At 37.1% G+C, this 24,802-nt stretch overlaps 1 protein-coding gene across 1 annotated transcript in view; it reads right to left on the bottom strand.

The window, feature by feature from the left end:
• The window catches only part of XIRP2 (xin actin binding repeat containing 2), a 74,620-nt gene extending 50,268 nt beyond the window's left edge, over nt 1-24,352 (bottom strand). The window contains exon 1 of the mRNA XM_047772802.1: nt 24,205-24,352. The gene's annotated coding sequence lies outside the window, so the exon portion shown is untranslated. The remainder of the gene's footprint in view (nt 1-24,204) is intronic.
• Between the last annotated feature and the right edge of the window lie 450 nt (nt 24,353-24,802).

The raw sequence follows: 24,802 nt of genomic DNA, 5'->3' as shown, positions 1-24,802 counted from the left end.
TTCCTCTTTTTCTTTTTTTTCTTTTTAAAATTTTTTTCTTTTTATGGCTGCATCTCTGGCATATGGAAGTTCCCAGGCTAAAGGTCAAATCAGAGCTGCAGCTGGGGCCTACAGCACAGCAACAGTAACACCAGATCCAAACAGCATCTGCAACCTATGCAGCTTGCCCCAACCCTGGATTCTTAACTCACTAAGCAAGGACAGGGATCAAACCTGCCTCCTCACAGACCCTATGTCCAGTCCTTAAACTGCTGAGCCTCGATGGGAACTCTATGAATACCTTCCTTTCTTGAGCAATTACTCATCTGCCTTAGTCAGTCACAGAGGGATTGCACAGTCACCCTTTTGTGTTTCCTTTGAGGTGATAAAATAATTGCTTTAAGATGTCAGGTGTTAGATAAAGAAAACAATGAGGAATAGTCAATGTAATTAATATACTTGGGAATTTTCTCCTAATTTCACAGTTTCTATTTTCAGTGAAGAATTCTTAGAAATATATATAGACTATTATCAAGAGGCATTTCAAAATGGTCAATGAGACATTTGCTGTGGACTATTCTTCTAACTAACTGTTCAGGAAATTTCAAAGATGGAATTTAGTGGTTTATAAAAATGCTATGTTCCCATAACATTAAGAGATGGCAAACTTATCATTCCCCATTAAACAAATAATTGTCTAAAAATCTGAACAAATTATAATCTTTTAGAGTAATGATTTGAAAATAAAGGTTAATGTATTGATACAGAGTGCTAGGATCAATGCATTACTCAAAAATACTGTCAAAGTCAGAAAAATATTTATTCAGAAAATAGCTAACGTGGCAGGATTCATAAGGCCAAGTGCTTTGTCGTGATCTTATTTCTAAAGTAAGATTTTCTAAATTTAAATATGTCTTATTTTCAAAATATAAGAGGCACATTCCCAAACTGTTGTTGCAGATAATGGTTTTTTGTTTGTTCGTTTCTTTTCTTTTTTTTTCTTTTTTTTTTCTTTTTTTTTTTTTTTTGGCTGGGCCTACAGCATATGGAAGTTCCTGGGTCAGGAATTGAACCTGCACTATAGTATCAACCCAAGCTACAGCAATGACAATGCCAGGTCCTTAACCCACTGAACCTGGGGAACACCTGGATAATATTTTAAGGAAAGGATGACTGAGTCAATGGATGCTTTGGGATGAAAGATAGATATTGAGCACCAGGTACTTTATCTCTTTTTCTTTCCTTTTTTTCTTTTTAGGGCCACACCTATGGCATATGGAAGTTCCCAGGCTAGGGGTCAAATAGGAACTATAGCTGCTGGCCTATGCCACAGGCACAGTAACGGTGGGATCCAAGCCTCATCTGCAACCTACACCACAGCTCACGGCAATGCTGGATCCCTGACCCACTGATCAAGGCCAGGGATCAAACCTGCATCCTCATGGATTCTTGTCGGATTTGTTTCCACTGTGCCACAAAGTGAACTCCCAAGCACCAGGTACTTTAAAATTAGCTTACAAAAGTATTGTGTACATTTTTCGTGAGCCACCTCATTACTTCTTTCTTTTGCCTACCCAGTGTGGATTATGTGAAAGTCTGTAGAATAAAGTAAAAAAAATTTTTGGACCTATTTTACTAAGACCTATATTTTACTCAGAGACCACTTGCTGGTGTCTGAGTTGTGAAGGTGATATTTCTTGTGTCTGATTTTTAGTAATGATGTCTGATTTATGAGCTATGGTAAAATCAGAAGAAAGGAAAGTAATTAGATGTGAGAAAATAATTAAGGGTATTAGAGATTTTCAGTAGAATTAAAATACACATTGAAGGCAGTTAATAGAATAATATATATGCTGAAGAAAACCAGTAACATACTAACAAACATGTGAAAGAAGATGACAGAGGTAGACAACAGACAGCAAAATTCAAGCTACAAAATAACAGCATTTCAGTGGGAAGGTAGGGGAGTAGAGAGAATAAATGAGATACAATGACCAATGAGGGAACAATGAGATAAATAGAATAAAAATTTGCTGAAAAAATTTAGGCATAGATTTTACAATATTTAACATTATATTCCAGGAATAAACAATTTTAAAATGCCAATATATCAGCAAATCCTGGTAAAACATTTCAGATTTGAGGAAAAAGTTCTACAATCATCCAAACACATGAAGAGTTTATGTGATGAAGAAATAAAACTCAGGCATCCAGAGATCCTTTTATAATACTTAACACTAAAAGGAAATAGAGAACTGATTACTGGTTACTGAAGTTTTACTTTTGTGAACTAGAGTCTGTAAGTATTAAAGTTGGTACTCATGTGAGAAGTCAACAAAAAGTCAGGCACAGTCTATGTAGCAAAAGTCAACCAAAAAGAAAACAAAATGACTTGACAAATAAAACCAAATGTAATAGTTACAGAAACAAACGTCTCAAACTTCACACTAAAAGACAAAGGTAAATAAATCCAACTACATGCCACCTAAGACACAAAAGACATGCCTGCCTCCTCTGAAGCTATAACAAAGGTGGGCCTCTACAAGCTGACTAGCATAGTACAGGAACACATAAAGACCATTTGAAGCAAGGAGGAGAATTGTGTGGGTATATAATTGCTGTGGATGACTTTGACCTTCTTCCATCTTTGCCATATGAAACTTCAAAAATAAATTATATGAATTATATTTAATAAGGTTTATTTTAATATATTTATTCATTATTATTAAACAAATATTATTATCTACAATACACTAAGACACATTCACTATGCTCCAGAGCTTTCAGTCTAGTTGACAAGAGAGATGGGCAATTATAGACTATGAGTTAATGGTTTTGCACCAGGTGAGTTGGGTGCCTACAGGGCAGAACATAATCCATGTGTGTGTGTCAGTGAGCTAGGTGGCTGGAAGACAGCCCAGGAGGTGAAACATCTGCTCTGAAATATGAAGTTGGCCATGTGACTGTGGAAGAGAGGAAGATGCAGAAAAGAGAGGAAACAGCAGTATAACCAACAAATCATGTGAAAATTAGGTAATGATTTTGAGGAAAATATCAAGTTTCCTTACCAGACTGTACATTACAAATGGAGTAGTAGATAAAGAGTTAAGTGATTTTAAAAATGATGAACCATCCTTAGAGAGATATAAGTAATTGATAAAATGATTGCCCTCTAAGCATAGAAATTCAAAGTAAAAAATAAGATAAAGGAAAACGGAAGAAGGACAATTACAATAAATAGGCTGAAATATTAATTTTCTGTAAAGAACACTGACTAGTTGGGGAAAAAACCTAACATTGTTGAAAAAACCCAATAAAGGACTCAAAAGAATGATTTACAGTAAAAAAAAATAATAGCAAATATGTTTAAACTACTTTATATGTGTCAGATATTAATTATTTAATGCTCTCAACACCTTGTGAGGTAGAGACTTTATTTATTTATTTATTATTTTTTTCTTTTTTGGCCGCTCTGTGGCATATGGAGTTCCCAGGCCAGGGATCAGATCTGAGCCAAGCCGCAGTTGTGACCTATGCCACAGCTGTGGCAACACTGGATCCTTTAACCTACTGTGTCAGGCTGGGGATCAAACCTGAATCCTGACACTGCAGAGATGCTGCTGATCCTGTGCCCTCACAGTGGGAACTCCAAGATTATATTTATTTTTAGTTACTGTCATATAGATAAGGAAACAGATACAGAAAGATTGTAAGACTTCCTCAAGATCAGGTGGCTGGTGAATTGCAGAGCTGGAAGGGAAGCCAGTCTGGCTTCAGGTTCTGTGACTTAAGTAGAATTCTATGCTACATCTCAAGAAGTGCAAGTGTCTAAAAACCAAAAGACACACTCAAACATTCACCTTCCCAAGCAAGCAGATGAAGGAAAATTCAAAGAAAAGAGATGCCATTTTTGGTTGTTAACTGATTCACTGCACATGCAGTAAATATATATACAATAAACAAACAGTCCTAGATAGCTAATCCAATGTATAGTGATGACTGAAGAAATTCTAAGGTTTAATTGTAATTTGAACTCTCGAGCAGAAAAATGAAAATGTAAAGATTTTTTTCTAGAAAATTTTATAAAATCAATTCAAGACACCTTTATTTGGTACAGACTAAAGGCCAGGCAGAGAACAAAGTGTGGGGCCACATGGAAGCCCACAGAGCTGACACAAATACAGACATCAGCTTCAAGAAGGCAAGCTTGCTTTTGGTATCACACTGATAGACTTGCTATTATATCCTGGACCTATTATAAAGAAGTCAACTGATTAGTACTCATAAAATTGATTTAGAACTAAATTGGGAAGTGATGAACTAAATTCTATCAAATGAAAATATATGCTCTATAACCCAGCTTGGATTTGTGTACAGGATATTATACTGATGGACATACCACAAACTTAGAGCCATTAGGATGGATACATCTTCTGTAATTCTTAATATTTGCATATCCCTCAGCTAATAATAAAATTTATCTCTTTTAAACATTCAGAATGCTGCTGTAATCAATTTATTTTATATATTTTACACTCATTTGACTATTATAAAGCCAAGAAATAGATGGAGACCAAAATGAAAGAGCAATTATATAGCACAATCTTGCATTAATTTATAGTTCTAAAAAACATGGAGAGGAAGGGCAAAGAGTGGAATGAGTGGAAGCATATGCCATGGCAGCACAAACACTATACTATGGCATCCCTCTAGCCTACAAATATAGTCAGTCAGATTCCACCTATTAAACTAACATCCCCGTGGTTCCATTCCTCCCAAATGCATTGTGCAGTTGAGGGCACACTTGTCATCTTCTGAAAATCCATCCATTGATCTGATTAGCATGATTTACACACTAACAAAAACAGATCATTTCTCAGGATAATAAAAAGGATTAGTTCTTGCTTCCTTACTAACTGTTCCCTAACCAGTATTCTCTTAAATCCTGGAAGACATCCTGTACACCCAGTTGCCTGATAGAAGAAAAAGACAAAATTTAGCAATGTGGTAAACAAAATATCGGTCCTTTGAAGATGTGCATATCCTTATCACCAGAATCTATGAAAATGTTATTTTATGTGGCAAAAGGGACTTTGCAGATTTGACTAAATCAAGGATTTTGTGATGGTGAGATTATCCTGGATTGTCCAGGTGTTCAATGTAGTCACAAGAGTCCTCAAAAGTGAAAGAGAGGCAAGAGTCAGAGTCAGAAAGTTGAGGGAATGACAGAGTGAGGGAGGGAGAGAAAGAGGGAGAGGGAGAGAGAAAGAGAAATATGCAGCACAGAATCAAAGCTAAGCTACTGGCTTCAAAAGTAGAGGAAAGGTTGCATGAGTTAAGGAATGTAAGCAGATTCTAAAAGCTGGAAAAGAAAGGAAGCAGGCAAGTTCCCCCTTAGAGCTTCTAGAAGGAGTGGGACCCCAGCAATTCTCATTTTGGATTTTGAACCTCTGTAACTATAATATAATGGAATTGCTTGGGGTAATTTGTTACAGCAGAAATAGGAAACTAATACACGGATCCACTGTACACATACATACACTTGACCCAGTAATTACTACACCGTACATTCTTTTAAAGAGATATTTTAGTTCCAGCTCCCCCAAATAAATTTATATAAATTTAAATAAATTTATGCACAAAAATACATCTCATAAATTTATATATAAAAACCACACTGATGGCAACATCTTTGAATTTCTTTCTGCCCCAAAGAATAAATGTCCACCTTCTTATAGATAAGACTCAGCATAAATGGCCATGTAGATTCTGATCTCTCCAAGTAACAGAACTTCCTCTACTTGTAATAACTTCTTTTCTAGACATGTCTCCTGTTTTCTGCAGCCTCTATCATCTCACAAGCAGTGTTTCTGGTAAGAGAGCAGTTATAATGAATAGAATTTAGATCGACATTAAATAATCATTAGTACATTAATAGTGCTAGTTTGGGTATATTTGAAGATTTAATAATATTGCTATTAACTACTTTTTGGTTAATTGCTTAGTTTAGTTAAAGAACTGGCCAATTAAACACTCAATAATTGAATAAAAAGAATTAAATTTCTTTGAAATGTTCAAATAAATTTAAACTATTAAATGCCTATAGATGATGCATATTTTTACAACGTGAGTCTCTTGCTAGTTTCCCTAGTACAGACTTATATTACATTATAACAATGATAACTGTTAATGAGTGTCAGTTATGTGTTAATCATTTTACATGTATTCTTATACATCTACATTTTACATCTAATCTTTTAACAACCCAATCTGATGAGTGGTATTATTTCCATTTTACTGATGACAAAAGTAACATTTAAAGGATAAAATCATATAGTAAGTGGCTGCTCCTGGAAATAAGTTCAGATATTTCTGTGTATAAGGATATTTAACCCTACATAGTCTCTTATGTAAATATTTTTCATTAAAATATAACATGATAGGAGAGTTCCCACTGTGCTATAGTGGGTTAAGAATTTGATTGCAGTAACTCAGGTCACTATGGAGGCACAAGATTGATTCCTGGCCTGTTGCAGTGGGTTAAAGGATCTGGAGTTCCCACAGCTACAGTACAGGTTGCAGCTGCTGCATGGATTCAATCTTTGGATCAGGAACTTCCATATCCCATGGGTGAGCATAAATACACACATGTACACATGCACATCCACATCTATACATATACACACACATACAAACATATATATAACATGACTGAAATTGAGAAAACAATACCATTTACCATTGCATAAAAGAGAATAAAATACCTAGGAATAAACCCACCTAAAGAGGCAAAAGACCTATACTCTGAAAACCATAAAACCCTTATGAAAGAAATTGAGGTCTTTCCTCAAATTTCCTTTGAGGATAGCACAAACAGATAGAGAGATATATCATGTTCCTGGATTGGAGGAATAATATTGTCAAAATGATTACACTACCCAAGGCAATCTGCAGATTCAGGGCAATCCCTATTAAATTACCAATGGCATTGTTCACAGAACTGGAATAAAAAAATATTGAAATCTGTGCAGAAACACAAAAAAACCTAAATAGCCAAAGCAATCTTGAAAAACGGAGCTGGAGGACTCAGGTTCCCTAACTTCAGACTATACCACAAAACTACAGTTATCAAAAGAGTACGGTACTGGCACAAAAACAGAAATATAAATCAGCGGAACAGAATAGAAAGCCCAGGGATAAACACATGCACCTATGGTCAACTAATCTATGACAGAGGCAAGAATATACAATGAAGGAAAGAAGGGCTCTTCAATAAGTGGTGCTGGGAAAACTGGACAGCTACATGTAAAAGAATGACATTAGACCATTCTCTTACACTATATATAAAAATAAACTCAAAATGTATTAAAGACATAAACATAAGGCTAGATACTATAAAAGTCTCAGAGGAAAACATAGGCAGAACACTCTTTGACATAATTTGCAACAATATCTTTTTGGATCCACCACTGAGAGTCATGAAAATTAAAACAAAAGTAAACAAATGGAATCTAATTAAACTTGAAAGATTGCACAGCAAAGTAAACCATAAAAAAATTGAAAAGACAACTCACAGAATGGGAGAAAATCTTTGCAAAAAAAGCAACTGATGAGGGATTAATTTCCACAATATACAAATATCTCACACAACTTTATATAGAAAAAAACCCACTCAAAAAATGATCGAGGAGTACCTGTCGTGGTGCAGTGGTTAACAAATCCGACTAGGAACCATGAGGTTGTGGGTTCGATCCCTGGCCTTGCTCAGTGGGTTAAGCATCCAGCATTGCCATGAGCTGTGGTGTAGGTCCCAGACGCGGCTTGGATCCCGTGTTGCTGTGGCTCTGGCATACCGATGGCTACAGCTCTGATTAGACCCCTAGTCTGAGAACCTCCATATGCTGTGGGTACAGCTCTAGAAAAGACAAAAAAAAAAAAAGATTGGAAGATCTAAATAGACATTCTCCAAAGACAGACATATGGCCAAAAACACATGAAAAGGTGTTCACCATCACTAATTATTAGAGAAATGCAAACCAAAATTACAATAAGATTATCACTTCATACCAGTCAGAATGGTCATCATCAAAAAGGCTGCAAATAGCAAATACTGGAGAGGTTGTGGAGAAAAGAGAACCCTCCCATACTTTTGGTGGGGATGTAAATTGGTTCAACCACTATGGAGAACAGTAGGGATGTTCCTTAAAAAAAAAAAAATAAGTATAGAACTACCATATGATCTAGCTATCCCACTCCTGGGCATATATATAGTGAGACAAAATCATAACTTGAAAAGATACATACACCCCAATATTTATTGTAGCACTATTAACAATAGCCAAGAAATGGAAGCCACCTAAATATCCACTGACAAAGGAATGGATAAAGAGGAACATAATATGTATATGTCTATATATAAGATATATATAAAATATATATACACACATGTACATACAATGGAATATTAGCCATAAAGAAGAATGAAATAATGCTATTTGTAGCAGCATGAATGGACTTGGAAATTGTCATACCAAATGAAGTCAGAGAAAGACAAATATCATGTGATAACACTAAAATATGGAATCTAGTAAAAATGATGCAAAAGGACTTATTCACAAAACAGAAACAGACTCAATGATTTCAAAACCAAATTTATGGCTATAAAAGGGGAAATGTTAACGGGAGGGATAAAATGAGAGATTGGGATTGACATATACATGCTACTATATATAGTAACAAGAATTTCCTGTAGAGCACAGGGAAATCTACTCAATACTCTGTAGTGACCTATATGTTGAAAGAATCTGAAAAAGGAATGGATTTGTATAACTGATACACTTTGCTGTACACCTGAAACTAACATAGTATTGCTAAGTCAAATATACTCCAATACAATTAAAAAAAACATGATCAAGTAAATTCTTAATTAAGGGTGTGACTCCTCCTTTCTACTTCTTAAAAATCTACATACAAATCCTTTATTTCAGTGTATCTAGGGATAGACCAAAGGGAAATCAATAAGTTGAATTTCTTTGGCTCTAAGTGAATCCTTTTTTGTCCTTAGTAGCATGAGTTTAGAATTAGAAACCAAAGAAAATTCTTCAGTTATATTTCTTCGGTCACTACAGAGATAAAACTTGAGATGGGGTTAAGTATTGATCCAAGCAAGCAGGGAGAGGGATGAACTTTACTATAATGGATGAAAAATGCAAAGCATGTCCACTACTCTCATTTTCTATTGATTGCTTTTGCCTCGGGGCATGGGAGGTGCCCGGTATGCTTCCATCAAAGTTTCCTCTTGTTTCAATCTGCATCCCAGCTATATAATAAGGGCATTTGATAAACTCTCCTCTTAATGCTTTAGGCAAACATTCAGTAAACATCTACTGCCCATCTACTGTTGACTGAACATAGTGTCTAGAACTGGGCACAATTTAATCACTGTTGTATTTAGTCTTGTTCTACCCGAAAAGATAAGAAAAATACCAGAGAGATCCTCAAGAAATACAGTATTCTAAGAAGTGTTGGTCTGGCCTTATCTTTAAAAACAGAAATACAACATGTTGGTTGTATCATTTCAACATGCTGACTTATGCATGAAAGGAATTCCCAGCTGGCTGGCCTTGCCAAGGAAGTGGGCTTATCAGAAGACACACCAAATGGAGCTTTCCTTCGGTGGGGAATCCTGAGGAATTTGGTGGCACACACTTTACATCCCCACCCCCCAAACCATGTTCATTTATATTGAGATCAAAATGAGTTAAAATGGATCACGTCTAATCAGATTTGATGGGGTTGAAAAGACCCTTTCTTATATCACCATAGTGGTCTGATTTCTCTCCAGATTTCCCCCCCCTTAACCTAGGCCGTGAGTGGCTCCCTCTGCTGTGTTCTACCAACATTTAAAAAGTACACTTCTGTTTGTAATACTTATTACTTTTAGTATATCTTTGAATCTCTCCATCCTCCCTACTTTTACCTTCCACCTGCATGCAAGTTCCTTAAGCAAAGAGCCAAGTTAAACTCCTTTCAAAAACCTGTTCTACACCAGGTTCTTTTTGGTTTAATCCTGCAGGAGACAGACCCTGCAGGGAGATTAACCATCCTCTCTGGACTCAGAAAGCCCAATATTTATTCTATCTCTGACATGTGCTACTTTAAGCAAATTGTTTAACCTCTTGAAGACTCTTTCTTCTCTACCACGAGAATTATATCAGAACCTAAGGATTGCCTGTGAGGACTGAGGGAGACCTTGTTAAAGTAAGTTTTCCAAAGCATCTTGCACACAGTAAATACTAAATGTTCACCTTAGGTATTATTATTCATCCTAGGTACTATTATCCAGATGATTTGAGATGATACAAGTCTGAGAATAATAAAAGTTATGAAATATTCCCAAATCGCAAAGCTAGTAAGTAGAAAGGACAGGACTTGACTCCAGCCCCTATGAATCTAAAGGCTATAAGAATATTCCATTCCTCTTGATAAGACAAGTATCTACCGTATCGCTTGAAACAAAGAGAAAGCAAGACTATGAATGAATAGACGGTTCCCTTCATGGAGCAGCAGAAATTATTCTGACTAGAATCCATGAGTATGTGGGTTCGATCCCTGCCCTTGCTCAGTGGGTCAGGGATCTGGCATAGCCATGAGCTGTAGTGTAGGTTGCAAATGTGGCTGGGATCCCACAGTTGCTGTAGCTATAGCGTAGGCTGGCAGCTGTAGCTGTGATTCCACCCCTAGCCTGGGAACTTCCATATGCCGCAGGTGTGTCACTTAAAAATAAAACTTAAAAAATAAAAAAAGAAAGAAGTAAGAAAGAATAGATAATTATAGGAAGAGATGGGGCAAATAAGGTGACATAGTCCTGCTCTTTTGGCCACAGGAATGGAGAAAATATACAAAAGAGAAGAATATCAGAGTACATAGTATCTGAAGCAATAGTTTATCTGCATTTTTGGCACTAGCCAATGAATCATCAATTTTTCACCAGCAAAGCATGGGGGCAGTCCCCTGAACATGTAAAGTGCATGAAAATCTCCCTAGTATATCACACTACTGGGATGGATCTGCTCCTTTTCTCCTGGCAAATGATTCCTCATGATTTCCCCTACTCTATGTTTCTCAGGCAAAATCATGAAACCATCACTCAAAGTTCTTCACATTTTTCATCTTTCTGTGGGGCCTCTGAACAGTGGGCTTGGCAGTGAACCCTGGCCTGGACTAGTCAGGTTGTACAACTGGTCCAGTCCCTAAGTCTCTGCTGCCCTTGTCTGCCTCCCAAAGACAAAGGGAAGGACCATGGATTCCTCACTTAAGATCCATTCCACTGTTGCTGCTCTGCTAAGTATCTCTGCATTGCTAGGTGCTTATGCTAGTACCTCTACCAAGTAACTTATCTAGGTGTTGATAACTGTGAAAGGTAGAGGTGTTTTTATATTTGGTTAGTTTGATTATAATATTCTTTCTATTTAATCTGAGTATTCATTCTATTTAAATTGATTTCCATTCCTTTCTTCCTAAAGTTTCTGTTCTAGAAAATCCCCAAAGTTGGTATCATTCTGTATTATTCACCTCTCCCTAAGTTGCTGCCTCTCTGATATAACTTCTTTCTCTCGCCCATTATTTCCTCATATACTTCTTTCTTATTCCTACTGCATACTAGCTTAGAATTTGTCTTTCCTTAAATCACCCTCTTTTGTTTCTCATAGGCTTCGTAACATCCCATACAAAGCTAGTCTATGTGTACTGAACTGTTTATTGTTTAGTTTCAACAATGTTATTGTAACTCAACAGATCAAAAAAAAAATCACTGGTAATATACTGCAGATAAAACTTTAATAATTTTAAACTTTGTAAAACATCTTCCATCGTGCCCACTTCTAAACTATTGGAGCATAGGCAAGGTAGGAAAGTTACTATTATTCTAAATTAATCCTATGCTACTTCTGTGATCTGGACAAGCCAGAGTTTTCCAGATCTGTTTAGGAAAACTCCAATTCTTCACCTTCGTTTCAACTTTCACCTCTCTGTTAAGGTTAGCATCTGAGATTTATTCTGACAAAGGATATTGAAGGAAAGCCCAAATCATTAAATTCTGACTCTCGTCTACTTGGACGACTGATGCCGTGGAAGCTTTTCTCCTACTAGTCATCCTTCTCCTTTGAGTGATAAAATGTATTTAATTCAATCTGCCTCTTGTTTTAGAGAAATTCACTCTCTGAATTCATACAAACTCTTTTCAATGACCTTAAGTAAGTCTTTGTTTAAAGTGCTGTCTCTGCCTGAGTTCACAAATAACAGCATACATTGATATGTTTTCTTTTAAACTTAATGGCTGATAGACTTGATCAAAGAAAGGAACCTACACTAATTCCATATACTTTCTTTACTGAATATTATTTGGAAAAGCTAAGCAATCAAGGAGAAAAGTGAAAATGCTTAAATAATGCAACATTTTGCTTGCCGAACAACACACGCTTCTGGAAGTAAATTCACTTTTTCAGAGTAGTACTGAGAAAAATTCTACCTAAAAAAGTAAACACTTTCCAAATGATGTGATATTTAATCATTTAAATGTTTCTTGGGGAAAAATATGAAACTGTGAATGTCAAGCAGAAATGTTAGGAATCCATGTAGGATACTGTTTTTCTTACCAAAGCTATAGGTTCTATAATATGCTCTCAAATGAAAGGTAATCAGTACTTGTCAAATGTTGGTACTATGACAGCTACTGCCTTTCTTTCCTTCTTCCCTCCCTCCTCCCCTTTGCTTCCTTCCTTTGTGTGTGTGTGTGTGTGTGTGTGTGTGTGTTTAGCGCAGAGTTACTGATTTACTGGGTTACTCTCCCTGTCACCATTAACGTGCCCTAAATACCCTCTGCATAGCAATGCAAACTGCCAGTTCAAAAGAAAGAGATGATGTCAGTTTCCTAACAATGTACTGGTGCTAGGAACTGTCCAAAGAGTGGAAGTAATTTAATAGTCTTGCCTGCTTAAGATACACATGGGATACATTGTTCATCATCTCATCACCCCTTAATTTATTTATAGTTACTTATCTTTAAAAATTTGGCATTAGTGTTTGTTTCTTTTCCCTCAGATTCAAAACTTAATCCTATAAGTGCACCATAAGCAGAGGAACTCAATTCATGCTGCTTATTTCCCTCCTGTATGCAAAGGGCAAAGTGTAAAAATCGGTCTTTTAATGTTATTCAGATTGAAACTTGCTCTTTTCCATGTGCATTAAGACAGTAACATCTGTGAACAACAAAGAATTTAATTAAAACTTGAAAACAAATGTTTTCCTAGACCAATGGTATTTAAAAATGAAGTGTGGTAGAAGGTGAAAGAAAGTTGGGGGAGAGCAGTGAAATGTAAAAGGCAATTAAAAATTATATATTGGGCCTCTTTGTAAAATTCCACATGAAGCCAGGTTTTTGTGGCTTTAAAATGGAATCACTTTCCAAGACTACTCCTTTTAAATACCAAAAGCCTTAGGCAGTGTATAAGTCACTTCAACTTAGTGTGACCTCCTTAGGTTTAAGACAACTTACCTGAAAGGGATCTCAGACTATAAAGTTGAGCCTCTTCTTGTTTCTTTCCTTCTTCCTTTTTTTTGGGGGGGGGGGCGGGGAGGCACTCCTGTAGCATAAGGAGGTTCCCAGTCCAATCAGAACTAGCTACACCACAGCCACAGCCACATGGGATCCCAGCCATATCTGGACCTGAGCCACAGCTCAAAACAACACTTGATCCTTAACCCAATGAGCAAGGCTAAGGATAGAACCCACATCCTCATGGCTACTAGTCTGGTTTGTTACTGCTGAGCCATGATAGGAACTCCCTCCTTGTTTCTTTTTAAGAATTTTAGTCACTTAACTACAACTACAGTTTACCACCCACTAGTGAGGAACTCAGTAACAGTTTCCACCTCTTAAGTTGTCTAGTAGCCCACATAACCATACATATCTACCATGATACCTGTCAGTCTGTAAGCTTCATCAGTTTACAAAATGGCAACACCTACATTGTGAATATAAGAGGCTGGACAGGAATGCTCCTTGTGGGCCTTTATGTGGGGGTAGGAGAAATATAATTCATTTCCAAGAATGACATGCTTATGCTTTGCCTAACAATGAATGGCAGAGCCTTTCTTAACATTTTTGCAGAACTGGCAATTAAATTTTTATTACTACCTGGAACTAAAATTCTTAGATTATCAAGAAGCAGACTGACAGTTGAGATTAATATGGCCAACATCACAGGTATTTAACATATAACATCATGACTTATACACAGTGGATACCCATTAGGCATTTATTGAAGGAATTTGCCTTGAAACAATACTACAAAATTCACTACCCCATCTTTTTATGATTCCTGTTGAAAGATTTTAACTTCTCTCTGCTACTTCTTTTTAAAGAGTAGAAAACAAGTTCCAAATTCTGTAACAGAAGTTATTTAAGCAGAGAAGTAATGTGAAATTTGGGATTAGAGCCTCCAGGAGGGAGCAAAAATAAACTGCTTGCCTGTGAACCTGTGAGTCTCCCACAAGGAAATCCAGCTCATCACCAAAAATGCTCAGCAGGACACCACATGAGCAGGTGAAAATTAGAGCTGCACAAAAATGTTTGTTTGGAAAGTGAAACCAGTCAAATTTGGGCTTTCTGCCAAGTTTAATTTCTGCCAGAAATTCTGTTATTACATATCTGAAGAAAGAAATTTGAAAAGTGTTACAGCTAAAAAATTTCAGATACGTTCATGTCTCCATCACAGTTCATCCCCGAAGAAAAACTACTAGCTTCCTCAGCCCAGCGGGCCAGGTACTGGACTACAGATAGAACATGTAAAACATTAATAACACACACATGCACATGTGTGCACACACACACACACACACACACGCACATTTTTCTTTGGAGGACTATTTAATCACAGGTAGTATCCTATTTGTTTTATGAGATCCAGGAGGAAGGCCTCAGTGGATTTTTCAGTGCGTCCCAGTGTAGTTCTGAGTTGGAAGCCTGCCAAGGAAAGCAGATGTGGAAGAAAGCTCTAGGTCCCATTCACCAACAGTGCAGGGCTTGAGGAAAATATCATAAAACATGCCAAGCCTAACACTTGCCATTACAAGAAATATCGTAGAAGGAGGAATTAAAAATGCTAATGCTTTGTAGCACTCTCTGCATTTTTTTTTTTTTGTCTTTTTGCCATTTCTCCGGCCGCTCTTGCGGCATATGGAGGTTCCCAGGCTAGGGGTCGAATCAGAGCTGTAGCCACCAGCCTACGCCAGAGCCACAGCAAGGTGGGATCCGAGCCGCGTCTGCAACCTACACCACAGCTCACGGCAACGCCGGATCATTAACCCACTGAGCAAGGGCAGGGACCGAACCCGCAACCTCATGGTTCCTAGTTGGATTCGTTAACCACTGCGCCATGACGGGAACTCTTTTTTTTTTTTGTCTTTTTGTGCATTGTTTTTTATAGAATCTCAAAACTGACTGTGGAGTTGCCGAGTAGCTTAGACCAGACAGAAATAACATTCATCTATCATGACCAGTCTCCTGACACACACACACACACACACACACACACACACACACAGTTCTAAACACCCAGCCATGCATATTTTTAGGGCTTCATTTCCAGTCTTTGGTATTTGTCTAACCACATACATTCCATAGTTCTCAACTTCATCCATATTATATCAATGTATATCTGTGGTAACTATTTAAGCCCTAATCTTACCTTGTGAAACCTTTTAAAATTCAACACGGCTTTTTAAAAAATTATTTCCTGCAAACTTGTTTCCATCCTCAAATTCTCCAGTTGTGTATTAAAATGCAGAACATCTGGGATTGTCAGGAATAATGGTAACAATTAAAAGCGAATGGTCAGGAAGTTCCCATTGTGGCTCAGTAGGTTACGAATCCACCTAGTATCCATGAGGATGAGGGTTCAATCCCTGGCTTTGCTCAGCAGGTTAAGGATCCAGTGTTGCTATGATCTGTGGTGTAGGTCACAGATGTGGCTGGGATCCTGCCTTGCTATGGCTGTGGTATAGGTCAGCAGCTGTAGCTCTGATTAGAATCAGACCATTAGCCTGGGAACTTCCATATGCCGAAGGTATGGCCCTGAAAAGCAAAAAAAAAAAAAAAGAAAGAAAGAAAGAAAGAAAATTTTATTGCCTACTTCCTCAGGCTATTCCTGAAAACAACCATCACTTCTGAGACACTAACATGGAGTCTGATATGTAAGGTCCTTATTAGGGATCAGCAATTAAACAAGGAGGGAGAACAAACTGTATTGTAAAGAGGAAAACAAATAGTGAAGGAACCCAGCAAAGTCTTAGCCTACCAAGCAGAAAATTCTGGGATGAGTATTGCCGTTCAGATTGTCCCATGTCAGACCCAAATGACTATGGTTTTATACCCCTGGCTCACTCAGTGGCTGATGTGGGTTGCTTCAAGAAAGGCAGTCTTGGGCCAGGCAACTCCTTGCAACTAAGGCAGACCCTAATAGCAAGATTAGAATACAAAGTTGCCAGTTATCCTAGATGCTTAAGATTCAAAATAACACCATACTAAATGAAAGCTTTAAGAGAAAAAATTACCTACCTGATTTAATAGGTTATTCTGTTGTTAAAGGCATCCATACCTTTCAGAGGTATACTTTTGAGCTCAAATTAAGTTTCTGTCCTCCCCAGAATTGTAGAAAGCTATTGAGTACACTTTTTCTGTTATAATCATTCCAACCCTTGAAATGAATAACCTTCGGTTAAGTTATCCTTTGCGATGTTGGCATCACATCACTTCAAGAAAATGAACTCTTCAACCACCTCAACCCTAATGACCCTGTCTCTTTTCTGATGGAGCAGCTCATAGCCACACATTAGACTCTGTCAATACTTTGACTTAGTTCTTGGACCCTCAAAATACTCCTTTAGATCACAGTTTTCATTCTTTTCAACTAAAACTAATCTTGACCAACAACATAGTCTTCCCATCCTCAACACATCCTGCCTCTTCTGCCTCATCTGTCGGCATCTCAGAGCCACTCACAGTGTCAGAGTAAAGATGGAAGGAAAACTCTTACTTAGCAGGGAGGCACAGAAAGATGGAGCTGTGAGGACCAAACTGTTTATCAATAGACTCTAAAGCAGAAAAATCCAAGAAGAATCCAATAGTAGAAGAGGAAGCAAAAGTGGATGAGTCAGTGAAATGGTACAATGCATCAGATTTGAGGGCTGAAATCATGCTTTAACAGGAAAATAAATCACAAGGTCAGAAGTAAAAAGAATTAGGAACAAGACAGGAGAGAACCTGGGAGAAACCAGGGCACACATTTCAAACTAGGCCAAGAACAGTTCAGGAGTGTTGGTGGGCTGTTGGCTGCGGGCTTCAGAGATGGGTCTAAAGCTTAAGGAAACCATGCAAGACCCTATTCCTACCCAGGCCCCATTGTCAGATGCAACAGTAGAGCCTTCACTGACTTTCTCATTCACTCTTGGGCTAAATCTACCTCATCAAAAGCCAACTGCCCATGTATACATATTTGTGTATATATTTGAATACATATATTTAAAGCTTTGTGGTTTTGCATGTATGCTAATACTCAGCAATTGTTTTATTCACTTTTAATTGACCATTCACTTTTTTTTTGCTTCTTAGGGCTGCACTTGCTGCATATGGGGGTTCCCAGGCTAGGGGTTGAATTGGAGTTACAGCTGCTGGAGGCCTAGGCCACAGCTACAGCAATGCCAGATCCAAGCCACATCTAGGATCTAACACCATAACTCGAGGCAATGCCAGATCCTTAACCCACTGAGTGAGGCCAGGGATTGAACCCCGCTCAGTTGGTTAAGCATCCGGCATTGCTATGAGCTGTGGTACAGGCCGCAGCTATAGCTCCAATTCCACCTCTGGCCTGGGAACTTCCATATGCAGCAGTTGTGGCTGTAAAATGAAGAGAAAGAAAAAAAAGAGATGGGATCAATAGTGAAATTTTATGTATCAACTCATGGAACTCCTTTAATATAGCTATCTATGGGGGAATAAGCCTGTAGAAAATGTTTATTATTTCTATCAAAAAAATGTGTAGCTTGGAACTTTCTTTTTTTTTTGTCTTTTGTCTTTTTTGTTGTTGTTGTTGTTGTTACTATTTCTTGGGCCGCTCCTGCGGCATATGGAGGTTCCCAGGCTAGGGGTTGAATCGGAGCTGTAGCCACCGGCCTACGCCAGAGCCACAGCAACTCGGGATCCGAGCCACGTCTGCAACCTACACCACAGCTCATGGCAACGCTGGATCGTTAACCTACTGAGCAAGGGCAGGGACGGAACCCGCAACCTCATGGTTCCTAGTCGGATTCATTAACCACTGCGCCATGACGGGAACTCCATTGGAACTTTCTTAACACAAATATCTACAAAACTGTGTCAGGCCCTTTATACAATGTTATACAAAAGGTAAAAAGAGTGCCATTATGGATGATACTGTGATTATTTTTGTTAAGGACTACTCTTTTTTCTTTGAGCATCTAAATGACTCTGAGAACATGAAAGAAATGGAGAATAATATGGATGCATAGGTAAAATTGTGCTTTATAGAAAATAATGTATACAAATATACATAAACATATAAGTGTATTCATATGGGCATAAAGGAGCACAAATTGAAAGAGATGGTAATAATATAACATAATGACATAGTTGAGAAGCTGGGATCAGTTGGGTTGAAATGGTGAATTAAATTAAAAGAGGTGAAAATTGAAGTTTGAGGTAGTTTGTTGCTCTATTTAAAGAGTAGACTATTAGAAACTATAAATAGTAATTTTGAGCTAACTATTGCCAACTAAAGATCTAGCTAGACTAGATCTTTGCATAAAAAAAAAGATTGCAATTTAAATACAAACATGTGCCTTCCTTTCAAATTTCATTTCTTTCTATTTTACAGAGTTAAACTTGGGGCTGTTATCCAGCTCTGGATGATGATGACGACTGGATGATGAATCCTGAAATTATTCCCATTCCACAATGAGTCAGTGACTGAAGCACACATGAGTTAATACAGCTACATTCTTAAAAATAAACGCTTAGAGTCCTCTGGGACTCAGAGGGCTAGAATGATTTCTGCTGAAGAAGTCAGGGTATGATGAAGTTCTGTTGCCACTCTGAGCACCTTGGGATGGCATAGAGGGCAGAAGGAGCTGACCAAGCTGCTCAGTTGCTCTTCCTTTGGCATTTCTAGCTCTAGCCCTGTGTTCTATCTGGAAACTGGGCTGGGCTTCATCCTAGCATCCAAAGATCAGACACTGACCCTATACAGCACTCGGGAGAATAGCTCAGGATCCAACAGAAGTAGAGGCAGTGAATGTTAAACAAAGCTTGTAACTGAAATTGACCACCCATAAATAACCTGAAGAAACTCACTTTATTCTTATCTCCTTTCCATAATTTTCCAACTTGACAGGAAGATCCTTGGGTTGATAATCAAAAATTGTAACCTATTAGACCAATAAATTAAAAAGTGATCCTTAACTTTACAAAAAGATTTTTCACTCTCCCTGAGCACTTATTTACTATAGTTACTTATGAACATCTAATTACTTGACAAAAGGCTTAATGGTTAGATAAAATGAAGCTGAATTCTTATTATGATGGTGCTGACTAAAAATAAACAAACAAAATCAACAACAGAGATGGTGATAAAGCACCCTTTGAATTTAGAATGCAATTCCATGGGGAAATATGACTCCATTCATCAAAATTAAATATATATGGTTAAAAAAAACTTCACAACTTTATAATGTGATGTCTGCCCACATTTTATTTCAATGCAATTAAGTTCCTATGAATTAAAAAAATAAAATAAAATGATTATTATTTGAACATTATTTTATATTCAGTTCATGCTTATTACTTTACATGAGAAGCATTGAGAACATGTTTTGAAACCATTTATAATACTGGGCTTTACTTTTAAAATGAATGGTGATATGACTTTTTTTTTCTTTTTTCTTTTTTAGCTTTTCTATGTTGGCAACTACCAAGTTAATGCATTTAGAAATATACATGCTGATACAATCAGAATTGGGGAGGCTATGCTATTGGATCTTTATCAAACAGAATTTTCCCCAAATAAATTCTCTTAGTGTTAATTTATTTTAAGTCATATGTATGCCTGGAGCAGTTTGGCAATGATTTACTTTTGAACAGTCAGACACATCTGAAGTATTCAGCTCACCAGGCAACAGGCTATTCTGCATATAATTAGAAAAATGTAGAAGATGAAACCTACTTGAAGGTCTGCCAAAAAGAGCAGTGAAAAATGATGTGTCCAGTGACAAAGTACTGGTGAGGGTGTGGGGGAGGAAGTGTCCCTCCAGCACCGATGAACAAACTTAAATGCTGAGTCAAGGTAAAAATAAACCAATCACCATTTAAAAAATTTTTTTAATGAATATGTGTATCAGATCTCCTTTTCCATCATTTATCCTTAATTTAAGAGAAACATGAAAAGGCAAAATAAAAAGTAAAAAAAACCTACTGCTGGAAAAAAGACTTTATCAAAGTGTACTCTGAAATGTATTCCAAATCATGGGGGTGGTATGGGGTTGGGGCGATATTATGGCATGAAGTTTTGCAGAATAGCATCACAGCACTGAAATATAAGAGAGTCTGTTTCAAGTTCTTTCTGCCTAAATCTTATGAGTTAATGTTCTGTGCCTCAGTTTTTGTTTTTTTTTGTTTTTTTTTTAATCTAGAACTTAAAAGTGTTAAATCAGATAGTCACTGCAGTTCTTTGTGTTATCTATGTAATGAATTCCTTTTATCTTTTGTGACATTTTAAGAACTACAGCTACTCTACCAGGAATTTGGATTACCTATTGCACTGCTCACTGGCAGATTATTTTTATGCCATCATTTAGGCCTATGAAACCCAAGGGTTATTAAATATAGCCACATTGTCATTTGTTGTATCCAAACCGATACAAATAACTCATTGAATTTTCTGACTGTCAACTTTTTAAAAGAGAATGAAACCTTTGTTCTCTTCATTGGCTGTCTGTCTTTGTTCTTTGTGCTTTTACTGATTCATTGTACAAATGGACAAACAGGCTAGTTAAATTTGCAAAAGGAGGATCCCAATGATTAGGAAAATGTATAGTATGAAATTTTTACTCTGGAGTTCATAGGTAGCATTTCACAGATGGAGAAGTAACATTGTGGACATATGTGATATAATAAAAAATAAGTATTTGGTCTTTGTCCCGGTTTCTGGCATGGGGCTCCTAAAATCCTTGCAATCTCCTGAGTGATGGGTCTTTGGTATACTAACTAACAAAATAACTCTTGGGCTCATGTAAGGGCTGGGGGGAAAGAATGATATGTTTAGGATGATGGTTGGTCTCCAGAAAAAAACAACTGAGCGGTTAGAGAATTAGAATATTCAGCCCCACTTTCCATTTCAGAAAAGGGGAGTGGAATTAGAGATTGAACCCCATTACCAAATTAGAGATTGAATCCCATTACCAATGGCCACTGAGTCAGTCAATCATCCTACATGATGAAATAGTTATAAAATTCCCAAACAACAAGATTTAGTGAGCTTCCAGGTTGGTGAATGTGAGAATTAGTGGTGAGCCTAGAGATGGCATGGAAGCTCTGTGCCAGCCATGGGCCCACCTTGCTCTATGCATCTCTTCCATTTATTTGTCTATTCCTGAGTTGTAACTCGAGTTAACAGCTGAAGTAGAGGCAATCTGTGGGTTCTACTCTAACTCTGGAAGTTAGTGTGAGAATCAAACTGAATTGCTGTATACCCGGTTGGTATCAGAGAATGGAGAATCGGTTGGCATTGGAAAACACCATACATTTGGTGTCAGGAAGAAACCCTGACAACACAACATATCACACAGACCCATGAAGATCATGTGCCTATATTAAATAAATCAGTGTTCTAAAAAAGGTATTCCTGAATCAGAAAAGTCTGAAGTTCACCACACTCTGCAAGGGATAAACCTGTGATTTGAATGACTAACTGTTCCAGAAGCAGGAAAAAACAAATTACAATTTAATTAAATTTCAAAGTGTAACTTGAAGGCTTTCCAAGAGGGGATAGGAAGCAAATAAAAAGGACAAAGTCATGTCAATTAAGTTCTGTCCTCCACATACTATTCAATCAGAGATCTTAGAATTACACTAACAGGCACTTTTAAGTGTCTACCCTGGTCTATAAATTACTGAATCTGAACACAACTCTGAGCTAACAAGCAAGTCTTAAAAAAAAATGGTCTCTTACTGCCCAGAGTTGCGTGTGTACATGACAGAGAGCTAGAGAAACAGAGAGAAAAAAGAGGAAATATCAGTTCCCCGAACCAGTGTTACCAGGGGAGTCCAACCCCAAACTTCCTCATCATAATTACTATTTTACCAAACAAATAAAAAGAATACTGATGTGAGGAAGTTTTTCAATTGTGGTAAATGTGAGGAGCAAAAGATGAAATCATTGAAGAGCAGACAGCCATCAATGGCAAGCAACACTAAATATCATGAAATTTGTAGTCTTTTACCCTAAAGTAAACCTGAGGAAAGACAACCAACCCTCCCTTCCTCTGTAATCACAGAAGACTTGAGGACCAGCTCAGCTGACATTTTTACATGAACATTTCCTGAAGCAAAGCCCTCTGTGCTCATTAAACAATGTCTACTTCTATTTTTCAGATGATTGAGGGAAGTTGTATCTTAAACGTGCCCAGCACTGCATACAGAAAGATTTACTCCAAACTCCAGATTACACTTTCCCCAAACAGCTGGCCCTTTGCCATATTGTAGACATAATGCTGACTGACTTTTAAAAATGGATCTAGTTCATTTATATATTAATAGCACTAAAGGTAAAATATTCAAAGATTAGGCATAGAAGTAGAGAGATCTTCAAGCATAGAATTCAAGACTTTCCCATTTTTGATCCAATAGTTTTGCCACTCAATGGTAATATCTTCTATAATTTAAAACAGGTGCACCTTCATATTAAAATTCATGGCTCAATGTAGTTGAGGTAAATATTTTACTCGTCCTTTGGCACCCTGCCCATAAAATTTTAAAATAATTCAAACAACATCCAGCTCGCAGTGACCAAATAGAGCTCTGGTAAAAATAAAACATCTTTCAGTTCAGCACCAGCTGGCTAAATTTAAAACCTGTATTATGTAATCTTAAAGTGTCCTTGCTTTCAGTTGGTGTCTTGAGATTCTGTTATAATGTCTCTTCCAAATCACCAGTCTCTAACATCTAAACATTAAAGGCACAACAGGACCAAATTAAAGTGTTCACAGGCAATCGAAGACAGAAAAAATTCATTTGAAACAGTATATAGGGCATGCTACTTTTAAAGTAAAATCTCAGTCTTCTCTCTTTAAATTTGTAGTTACTATAATTAGGGCTGGCAGATCCAACTGGCAGTGCTTTCCTTAATTCTGCAAAACATGTAAGAACCTGATTCTTTAATCTTTACTCCAGTAATACTCCCAGAGGAGATGAGATTGTGACTGGGGCTAGGAGTAAAAAATCAACTGAAGGCTGGAGAAAGAATACATTTCATCCATTTCTCCGAGCAAGTGGCAACAGTTGAGACTTAAACTCAGCAAATTTTAAGAAATATAGTTTATCCATTCCAAAGGCAATCTAGTCAGTTATGATGGAGCATAATAATGTGAGAAAAAAGAATGTATACATGTGTAACTGGGTCACCTTGCTGTACAGTAGAAAATTGACAGAACAGTGTAAACCAGCTATAATGGAAAAAATAAAAATCATTATAAACAAAAAAAAAGAAATATAGTTTAGAGTTTTAAACATATTCATTGTACACATTATCAATGTATGCTCATAAAAGATAAACTAATTTTTCCTAGTTCTCCCTTTTAGCTGTAAATTCAAATATAATTTTCAGTCATGACTGTTTATCAGGTTTGGCTCCTTATTCTTCAACACTAAAAATGAAAAATGCTAACTATTCTGCAAAAGAGATTAACAGATGAAGCCCTGAATTTAATAATATTAAGTAATGCTAACTATTATCATAAAAACAAAATCTGACTGAGAATATTTGCTTTGCTAACAATTACAATCTGACTTGCAGTTTTCATTGACCTTTAAGCAACCAGCAAAAACACATTACAACTCTGGAAGCAGACACTTGTCAATGACTATATAACACGTACCTTTTGTAATGTTTAGACTTAACCCCAAGTTTGTGGAAATGTCAAGTATCTTTAGAGTTCTTCACAGACTAAGTTTCCTCCTCTGTACAGCAAATTTCCCAGTCCCCTGAAAGCAATCGGTGGAGTGGAGGCCAGCTCCACTGAAGGGTCTATCAAGCTATTAGATGGGACGGCTGAATTTATTTTAGCCCTGTGTCTAAAGGATGCAACTTAGCACCTATTTTTAGGAAATGAGCTCTGTATAGGTGGGGCCTGAGTCAACTACTCTTTTCAGAAGTGTCTCTCTGAGGGCCCTCTGCCTCATAGAGCCCTCAGTAATGTATGCATGGCATTAACACATGTGCAGTCAATCAAACTCCCTTCTGCAGCCTTGAACATCAGGCCAACTCTCAGCTTGTGAACAAAGCCTAAAAAATAACCAGCACCAATGAGGAAAAGGAGGAATAAAAGCCCTTGAAGTACTTGCATTTGTTTGAATAATTTCAAACTAAGAGTCAAGGATATGAAAATAAATCACAGAGAAAAATGTTCCAATATATTCTGATGGTATTTGGGTTTTCAGGAAGTGGAAACACTGCTTTTATTTCCAAAATGTTCT

Source organism: Phacochoerus africanus, chromosome 3 (assembly GCF_016906955.1).
Source record: "Phacochoerus africanus isolate WHEZ1 chromosome 3, ROS_Pafr_v1, whole genome shotgun sequence".
Taxonomy (NCBI): domain Eukaryota; kingdom Metazoa; phylum Chordata; class Mammalia; order Artiodactyla; family Suidae; genus Phacochoerus; species Phacochoerus africanus.
The sequence above is the reverse complement of the archived record's forward strand: the minus strand, read 5'-3'. Positions and strand labels throughout refer to the sequence as shown.